General features: G+C 39.5%; 1 long non-coding RNA gene across 2 annotated transcripts; it reads left to right on the top strand.

The window, feature by feature from the left end:
* The first annotated feature begins 14 nt into the window (after positions 1 to 14).
* On the top strand, positions 15 to 9478 carry LOC112678794 (uncharacterized). Of its 2 annotated transcripts, none has more exons than XR_003147863.2 (3): positions 15 to 65; positions 7096 to 7255; positions 8964 to 9478. It is a non-coding gene; the product is annotated as an uncharacterized LOC112678794 (long non-coding RNA). The 2 variants fall into 2 exon arrangements; XR_007405005.1 differs by lacking the exon at positions 15 to 65 and adding an exon at positions 6289 to 6435.
* The last annotated feature ends 811 nt before the right edge of the window (positions 9479 to 10289 follow it).

Genomic DNA, 10289 nt, shown 5'->3' with positions numbered 1-10289 from the left:
ATTTATCAAAATGTTCTTGCTCACTCCTAGTGACCCAGTGAGTAGACTTACAGAGCTGGTGAAAGGTAACTCAGGCTGAAGCAATTTTTACAAATGATATGCTGCAGTTCATAAATTGGTGAATTTTGAATGGTGCCATTGTGTCGGTTGAACAGATTTCCAAGTCTCAAGGGGTGTACTTTTTTTGTTTGTTTGTTTGTTTTTCTTTTTTAAATCTGCCAGCCAGAGAAACCAGAAACCTTTGCTAGTGATTGAGCATGGATGACTAAGCCCGTGGAAAGTGGTCGGTTTTAGATTTTAACTCACCTTTTCCCCTCAATTTGTTCTTTCCCCCCTTGTCTAAAGGATGCTCAAATCCAGTGTTTGGTAGCATTTCTTTGGTTTGTTCATCTGCCACAGCGGCAATCTTTGCTGTTCTGTATCTCAAAGATGCAAAAATCCTTCACTCCTCATCATAACCATCTTCTTTTATCTCTAGCAGAAGCTAGGTGTTAGCAATCACAGCCTAACAGATTTGGACAGCTTTAGGCTGACACCTTTCCCAGATCACAGTTAACCCCACGATGGAGTGGTTTCTTGGTTTTGGGAAAACGACTTGAGGAATTCCCTAAGCAAAAGTGCCATTTTTTTAGTATTAAAAAAAAAAAAAAAAAGACATCATCCATGCAGCTGCCAAATTCAGGGAAGGTTGATTTTTTTTTTTTTTTTACTTTATTTTATGTTCACAATTAGTGACTTGTTGTCATGGAAACCACGCTTCAGATGATTCTTGAACTTAAATGGCTGGATGTGATCAAGCAAAAGCCCTCCCCCTTTTTAGGCTCAGGAGTCAATGTCTCTGTCTCTGGTTATTCTGATAACAGAATCACATAAAACATCTATAAACATGCAAAATAATAGCATGGGGCAACATCAATTAAAACGGAATATTCAATAATTCATTCTTTAATTAAGGCTCTTTCCCTTTTTTCCTGAAGCTGTAACCTTTCAAGTGTTAAAACAGACATAAGAACTAAATCATTTAGTAAAAGAAATCTTTTCTAATTAGCAGTTTGTGATACACTAATGAAAAAAAAAAAGCCAAGATTTAAAATTCCTTTTTGGTTTTTAATGTTTAATACAGAAAGCAAAGTGAAAGGGCTTCATTTGGAAATAACTATGGATTGGGGCACTTGCCTTTTATGGCGAGTGTGTGTGTGTGTGTGTGTGTGTGTGTGTGTGTGTGTGTTTCTTTTGTCTCTGAGTAGGAAGGGTTGGGGTTTATCAGAGAAACAGCATAGCCCACTCGAGGTTCCTGGCAGCCAGAAATAATTATCTATATTGAGAATGCAGGCATAGTGTTCATGTTTGCGTATGTGACTACCCTATGTCAGAGCTGGGAAATGAAAACCTCCAACCATAAGAGCAGCTCATCTTTAAAAAGGAAAAATCAAACACTCAGGCACTCTGGATTTATTTGCTGACCTCTGTTTGAATACAGAATTCACTACTCTTCAGAAAATACTATTATGCAGCGTGTACACTTGGCTCTCTGTGCGTATCTGGGTTTCTTCACTCTCCAGGTATGGGGAGTTCACTTTCCTCACTACCTGTATTAATGCTAATTCATGGAAAAGAGGCCCATAGGAGAGGGAGCAAAGTAAGTCTGGCCAATTCTCTTTTTCAATTTAAAGGGCATACTGGCTTTTATTTATTTATTTATTTATTTTTTGCTAGTGGAAAATACAGTTGACTTCAAACATCTTTTCAATTAATTAAAAGTGACTATAAATTCACACTAAGATTTCTGTAGCTAAAGGAAAGAAAAACCACATTATGTTGCATGAGATACAAGGTATGTGACTTTTATGTTGCATGATACACATATATCATGGATCCTGAAGTATGGTGATATTTGTAGCTATTGTGTGAAAAGGTAAGTGAAATTATTTGGCTGACAGTTGGTGAACCAGACTCCTCATTACTGTAATTATACTCCATTTCTTAGTTTAGATAGATCAACTGACTTCTCTGTGATTTGGTTTCTTCATCTTTAAAATGGGAAACCTCTCTGACCATTCCACAGTTCCCACAGACGTGTATTAAGGCCATTTGTGTCACAGCACTTAATACATTTTGATGAATAAATATAACTTTGGTACTTTCTTTTGCAAATTGAATGGTGATAACTCTAACAGTGCATTTTTTTTTTTTTTTTTTTTTTACAAAGGCGCTTGCCTTTTCTCCCCTAAAATTCTGTCCTAAGAAACAGAATAGGATGAAATGCCATAGTACTGCTGCACATTTTGGGTCTCTTTCTTAAATACAGATCTCTATTAGGAAAGCAGAAGGTTTCACTCTATTTCGCCAAGAAACAGTATGCACAGCGGACAAAGATAATAGAAAAGATGTGATGCATGAGGGCACCTCTTTTGATTGTGAGGCCAGAGAGAGTTAGTTAAACAGGAACAGGTTCTTATCTTCTATCTTGTAGCCTTTACTCGTACCCTGCCCTCTACGTGGAGGAAAAGCAACGCACACTTTCCTCTCTAAGAGAGGTGCCCCTGAAGGTCAAGAACTAAGAATGATGCTGGTGCCTGGTGCCTCTCCCTCACTGCTGTGTGTCATACGTGTGGAGAGAAGTTAGCTGAATATGATCCCTTGAAAACTAGTGAGGAGGAAGTATATTCATATTTAATCTGAATTCAAGCGAAAAGTAAGCACTAAGAATACTGTGCTCTCTTCCAACATCGATTTTATCTGCTTCTGAAAATTCACAGCCTACACTGAAATCAGGGAGATGAGAAACACATTTGTTCAAATGTATTGTGCTCTGGGGGAAAAAATTACACACACACACACACACGTACACACACCCCTTTGTTTTAGCATGCATCTCTTCTCTTCCTCTCTCAGCCGCATGTTTAGTAGAGGATAGTTAAAAGCATTTGGGATGGGTCACAATGAAATAACTAAAGGATGTCACATCTATCTCTGTACCCATTGCAGCTGTCTGCTCTGACTTTGGGTGACATGAGCAGCCTAGTCCTGGCTCTGATGACTCTCAGAGTGTACCGTGGGGTGGTCATCAGCGGTGTTATGTTGTATACTCCCTGTCCCCCTCTCCCTGTCCATTGGTGGTGGTGATGGGGGGGTGATATGTAACATGGTATAAACCAGAAATGAAACCCAAGGAGAAAAATGATACGTTAAATCAAAGTTGCCATTTTCTTTGGGAACTAAGTTTGCTTCTTGCAACCCGCTACCAAAATGCCTGGGAATTCAGATAAATTCATTAACATGCTAAGTAAGAGACTACCTTGCTAATAGTTCCTTCTTTTTTTTTTTTTAAGATTTTATTTATTTATGATAGACATATATATAGAGAGGCAGAGGCAGGCTCCATGCCGGGAGCCCGATGTGGGACTCGATCCCAGGACTCCAGGATCACGCCCTGGGCCAAAGGCAGGCACTAAACCACTGAGCCACCCAGGGATCCCCCTAATAGTTCCTTCTAAACATGAACTAGGGAGCAGCTTCTTGCTCTTAATTTATTTTATTACATGATCTGTTTGTTTAGCACAGGGATGACTGGATCAAGAATTAGCACCTGAGCCAACTACAGCCAGCTTTTGGGTTGGGCAGCAGCCCGTTACGTGGTTTGATGAAGTGATTCTGTTTGGTATGGATGCTGACATTGGAGGGTGAGGAACCAAGTTGGATTCTCTCTTACTGAGTAGAATAGGGACATATACAGAGGGACACAATCAACTGATCAGAGGCTAAGAGACACACAGAGAAAAGGCAGGCATGATGAGATGTCTGGGTGGCTCAGCGGTTAAGCATCTGCCTTCAGCCCAGGGCGTGATCCTGGAGTCCCGGAATCGAGTCCCACATCGGACTCCCTGCATGGAACCTGCTTCTCTCTCTGCCTGTGTCTCTGCCTCTGTGTGTGTCTCTCATGAATAAATAAATAAAATCTCTTAAAAAAGAAAAGGCAGGCAGGAGGTGGTGAAAGTCATGTAAACAAAAGACATAAGGTAGAGAAGAAGAAAGAAAATACAGTTGACCCTTGAACCACATAGGGGTTAGGGGCTTTGACAGTCCATGCAGTTGAAGATCTGTGGATAACCTCTGACTCTCCAAAAACTAGCCTGCTGTTGACCGAAAGACTTCCAACTAACATAAACAGTCAATGAACACATATTCTGTATGCTATATATATTATATACTGTATTCTTACAATGAAGTAGGCTAGAGAAAAGAATATGTACTAAGAGATCATAAGGGAGAAAAAAATACATTTATGGTATCACATTGTATTAATTGAAACATCCAGGGATCCCTGGGTGGCTCAGTGGTTTAGCGCCTGCCTTCAGCCCAGGGTGTGATCCTGGAGACCCGGGATCAAGTCCCACGTCAGGCTCCCTGCATGGAGCCTGCTTCTCCCTCTGCCTGTGTCTCTCCCTCCCTGCCCCCTCTGTGTGTATCTCGTGAATCAATAAATAAAATCTTGAAAAAAATCCATGTATAAGTGGATGTGTGCAGTTCAAACCTGTGTTGTGTAAGGGTCAACTGCAGTCAGAAAACAGACCAGACCCACTCACAGTAGAAAAGTGATCTGTGAGGGGTGCCCGGTGGCTCAGTCAGTTAAGCATCTGCCTTCGGCTTAGATCATGATCTCAGGGTTCTGGAATGAAGCCTTGAGTCGGGCTCCCTGCTCAGTGGGGAGCCTGCTCTCCCTCTTCCTTTGCCCCTCCCACTTGTTCTTTCTCTCTCTCTCTCTTTGCCTCTCCCTCTCTTTCTAATGAATAAATAAAATATTTTTTAAAAAAGTGATCTGTGTGAATTATGGTGGCTAGATTATGATGTGTGGCCCGTAGATTGTGTTGTGTGCTATGATGAGACAAAAGACATTTTAATTCTCCATGAATTTAGTTCTCTTGATGGCCAAGAAGGTTTCCTGCACTCCCTCATTTCTCCTTCTATCCTCACAGCGCATCCCCATAACTTGAAAGCTCTCAGCCATTCATATTTCAAATATTTATTCTGTTCTGTTCTTTCTTCTCCTTCTGGTATTCCTAATATGTGTACATTATATCTTGGTGTTTGTCCCACAGTGATTGGATATTGTGTTCTTTTTTTTTGTTTTCAGTTTTTAAAAATCTCTTTGCTTTTCAATTTGAGAAGTTTCTATTGACCGATCTTCAAGTTCTCGAGTTCTTTCCTTGTCTGGGTACAGTCTACTGAGGAGCCCATCAAAGGCGTTTTTCATCTCGGTGATGGAATTTTTTATTTGTAGTCTTTCCTTTTGACTCCTTCCTGGACTTTCCATCTCTCAACTTCCCTTCCCACCTATTCTTCTTACCCATTGTCTCTTTGTTCCATGAAAGACCTTAGCATACAAATTATACTTCAATTTCAGGTCTGATCATTCCAAATATCTACTATATCTGAATCTGGTTCTGATGCTTGCCATGTATCTTCAGACTGTGTCTTCTTTGGCTTTTAGCGTGCTTTGTAATTTTTTGTTGTAAGCCAGATGTGACGTCTTAGGTAGGAGAACTGAGCTAATCTGACCCTTAATGTGACATTTTCTATTTATCTGGCTAAGTGTTGAACTGTGTTTACTGTTTGCTATAGCTGTAGATGTCAGAGACTGAAATTTCTCATGGTGTCCTTGCTTTTGTCATCTCTGTTGTCTTTAAGTTTACCTGAAGGCTCCTTTGCAAATGAGGTCTGAGCCATGCAATTCTTTATAGCTGTACTCATCTGTTATTATTCAGAGGCCCTGTTCATGTGGTAGATGAACATGTGGGGGTGGGCAAAGCATTTTAGCGCCCCTGATTATGTCTAAGTCTCAATTTTATTTGGTTCCCCCCACCTCCTCGGTAAGACCAAAAGGCTAGAGGGTACTGGAGTTGAGTGTTGCCCTTCCTCTGTATCTATTAGACTCTGATAAAACCCAAGTCAGTTTAGCTTTACCCTCAAGGAAAGATTTTGTCAAGTAGAACAAAATGCTCTAGGTATATTTCAGAATGGTCACTTCTCCCTTTTTGGGAGCATGCGGAGATTTTTCTTTGATTTCTCAGTTAAGAACCTGGTGGGGCTACTGGAGTTAAAACTCAAAAAAAGTGTGGGGATCATCCCAAAGGCTGGGTCTCCAGGTGTTTTTATTTCTTATGCTTGTCTATGCTCACTCTTTAGCAATTAGTCAGTTACCCTTCCGGAATCCCTAATGGAAGCTGGCTCAGCTGAGGTTTCTCCTCAGTATCCAGTGAGCTGTGATTCCCTGTACTGGTCTCTCCCCAGGTTTTGGGGTAGTGATCTGCTCCATGATCGAAATTCTCTGATGGATTTGAGAAAAGTTGACGATTTTCAGTTCATTCACTTGTTTACTTGTGGTGAGGATGGGAGTGATGGCTTCCAAACTCCTAACATGCTGGACTGGAAACTGTAAGTGAACCTTGTCACTTGAAATAAACTAAATTCCCCTCTGTCCTTTGCAACCAATAAAAGTACAAAGAACAAACGTTGTTTAAGCCAGTGGTTAAAGCTTGTTTGTTCATTTCTTTCTTTCTTTAAGTCAGCCTGACATGATCCCTCTTATCATATTTGAAAGTTCTCTTATTAGATGTTTAAAAACTTGTCTTTATTCAGTATGAGCTGAGGCAAGTTACTTAACTCACTTTCTCCTCAATTTCTTCATTGGCAAGAGAGACAGAGACACATACGCACGCGCACGCACACACACACACACACACACACACAGATTGATCTAATACATAATCAGGTAATCATAGAAGAATGCTACTGAGAATTCATGCATAGATGGTATTTGAAAAAGGTGGGGTACTGTATATATTTATTTAATGTCTTGCATGCCACTTTTGGCTATTTTGAATGAAGCACCTTTATACAAAATACTAAAAAAAAAAAATTAAGTGATGTATTTTAGTGTCTTTTCTTCCCTTAAATTCCTCTGCCCACCTCTCATTTTTAGATAGGTCATTATTCCAGAAAACTCTCTCATGTCTACAATGTTATAGGAATAATATATGGGCAGGTATACTCTTTTTTTTTTTTTTAAAGATTTTATTTATTTATTCATGATAGTCACACAGAGAGAGACAGAGAGGCAGAGACACAGGCAGAGGGAGAAGCAGGCTCCATGCACCGGGAGCCCGACGTGGGATTCGATTCCGGGTCTCCAGGATCGCGCCCTGGGCCAAAGGCAGGCGCCAAACCGCTGCGCCACCCAGGGATCCCCGGGCAGGTATACTCTTGAGAAAGTATTTTCTTATTATCATTTTTGACAATAGACCTGTTCTATAAAGGGAGTCTTTGAAACAGAAGCTATAATATCAATCATCATTTTAACAATGTAATTTATAAACTACAATAGGGACTCTATCACTTTCTCTGCAGTTTGGTTTGTTTCATGCATTTTCGGTGCCAATACTTTATTAACACCTCTTACTTGTACTAAAGTGATTGTTCTCATGAACTTAGCAAATTTTATCTCTCTGTGCATTAAAAACATGCTGGTGAAGAGGATCAACTTACTAATTCAGGTTTATAAAGGATGAAGCACTTGCCCTTGAATTTATATCATCTTGATTGCTTTGCAGTGGCTTCAAAGAGGAACAAAAGTCCTTCAGGATAACAATGTTTCTGTTTTTATTTATTTAGCCACAAAGTAGCCTTGAAAGATCAGCTATCACACAATCCTGGAGATGTTTTTTTCTGTTTATTTATTTATTTCATACTGGGGGGAGGGAAGATGTGTGTAAAGAAAAAGAATTAGGTATGACAGGCTATTTGACAATTTGTTAACACAAATTAACCTTCTTTTAAGACTAGCTGTATGTGAACATCTAAGTTTCACTCCAGCTGAACAACACAGTCTCTGTTTGTGGGACTGTCCTGAAAGAAGGTAATGTTTGGAAGGTGGCCGTGACAAAGAGTGATGACATTTCTGCTCTATTCTGAGCTTTGTGAAGCTTTCCATGAACAATATGATATTTTTGCTTGGTTTAGGATCTGTCTATTGATGTGCTCATCTCAAAGCTATCTCCAGAGGATAGGAGTACTTTGGGCAAGAATGTCATTTTTCCTTTTTTATTTAATGGTTGAAGAAACTAATGCACAGTGAAATGATGTGGCTAAGGCAGGGCAGTAAAACAGATCTGCACTCACTGGGCTCTTGTTTGAATCCTGTTGTTTCACCGTTAGCCATTGTCTTAGTCTATTCTTAGCAGCTTAGACTGCTATAACAAAAAACCATGAGCTAGATGGTTTATAAACAACCACAATTTATTTCTCACAGTTTGGGATACTGGGAAGTCCAAGATCAAGGCGCTAGCTTGGTCACCTTTGGTGAGATGCCTCTTTCTGGTTCAGAAGTCATGCCTTCTCACTCTGTCCTCAAATGGTACAAGGGGTTAGGGATCTCTCTGAAGCTTCTTTTAGGGACATTAATCTCATTTGTGCAGGCTCTCCACCCTCATGACCTAAGCACTTCCCAAAGGCCCCACCTTCTGATATCATCACATTGGGCATTAGGTTGTCAACATACGAATTTGGGGGGGAATATACATATTCACATCACAGTAGCCAGTTTGCTTATGGTGTTCATGAGTTCAGAATTAATCTCTCCTTTCTCTAAACCTCTGGGCTCTTTATATCTCTCTTAAGGCACATGTCACACTATAGATTATGTATTAGGTAGTCATGTATATCTTATCTTCTCTCTAAGTCTGTGGGGTCTTTGAAGATAGAAGAAACATATCCTTACTCTTGTACATAAAATGTCAATGACCCATAAAGCTAATAATAAAAATAACTTATTTTCCATGTAATAGTTATATAATTTAAGCAATTATTTCTTATGTGCCATGTGAATGAAGATTCCAAATAGTATTTTACTAATATGTTCCAACATGTCTTCTTCTTCTATTTTTGTTTTTGGTTTTTACAAGAAGAAAAGTGAATCAATGCTGAAGCTTTCATAGGACGGACAAGAGGAAACCCACAGACCGAACTCATCCTTCCTTCATATGCCTTCGACAGCAAACTTCTGGGATCATAAGAAATGACTTTTTCAGGATGCATATGATTCAAAAACAATTTCTTATAAGATTCAGTAGGGGGGAAAAATCAGTTCCAGAGCTTGTGGAGGCTTTATCTCAATTCTGAGTATGCATCGCCTCACCTTCTATGGACCTAACTCTCTCTAGGCACACCTGTCTCTAACATCAACAGCATAAACCTCAAATAACCCAACTCTCATCTTCTCCTGATCCCATCTCAGTTCATACTTATCAGGTGAAAAACTGATATCACCAGTGTGGTCATCATCAGCTTTCCTTTTTTGCAGCATGTCAGCATCTGACCTCTCCCCTCCCGGACAGCTTGGTTTGAGGGATTTGAAGTTTAAACTATATTTTATCTCTGTACCTTCCTGATATTGGTAATAAAATAGGTTGGCTGGAAGACAGATTGTGAATAGAAAACTATGTTTCTCTTAAACTGTGAGCCTGGCTTTATACTCTTAAAAATGTAGTCTGAAAAATGACTTCTGCTTTCCTGGTATAGGGTAACTGCAGTTCCTGACCATTTTCATTTTGCCTCTTTGACATAACACCAGTGGTAGAAGCAGAGAAAAGTGGCAGAAGTTCCCTACAGGATGTCTGCCCTTATGTGTCAAACCCAAGGATTAGTTCCAGAATAAATTTACAATGGCCTAGCTACTAGCTAAATTTCTATTTCATTTTTTTTAAATTAAAAACAACTATTTCAGGTTACATTTATTTTGATTATTACATCCTATGGACTCAATATATTTGATTCTAGCAGGTAACATAGCAAATTAGATATTGTACCACAGATGGTAAATATCTCCCTGGTGTCACCAAAGTTTGGTGAGTACGGTCTGTTTGAAATATGGTAATGGGAGAATAGATCTAATTGACTAGAGATAGACTTTGTTGAGTAGAGAAATTTGCAATGTCATTTATGCCTGCTCAGAAATCCAAAGTCCTAAGAGCAGAAATTTACCAGAGATAGCTGGGGTGTGAATGAAAGGTGAAAGGATAGGTGTGATATCATTGTGAAGATGTATTTATTAAGTGCCATTTGGCCTGATGTAGGAAATACATGATTTATTTCTGATTTAAGTCAGACATGTTGCACAGGTCTAATATATTATAAAAAGGGGAATTTCAAGTTCTGTGGATGTATAATGGGCCTCTCATCCAGCTAGAAGTACCACATCTGACAAGTTCTTTACCTGCTTTGTCTCAAAATGC

This window comes from Canis lupus, chromosome 22 (genome assembly GCF_003254725.2).
Source record: "Canis lupus dingo isolate Sandy chromosome 22, ASM325472v2, whole genome shotgun sequence".
Taxonomy (NCBI): domain Eukaryota; kingdom Metazoa; phylum Chordata; class Mammalia; order Carnivora; family Canidae; genus Canis; species Canis lupus.
Note: the sequence above shows the minus strand (reverse complement) of the source record. Positions and strands in the feature narration are given on the sequence as shown.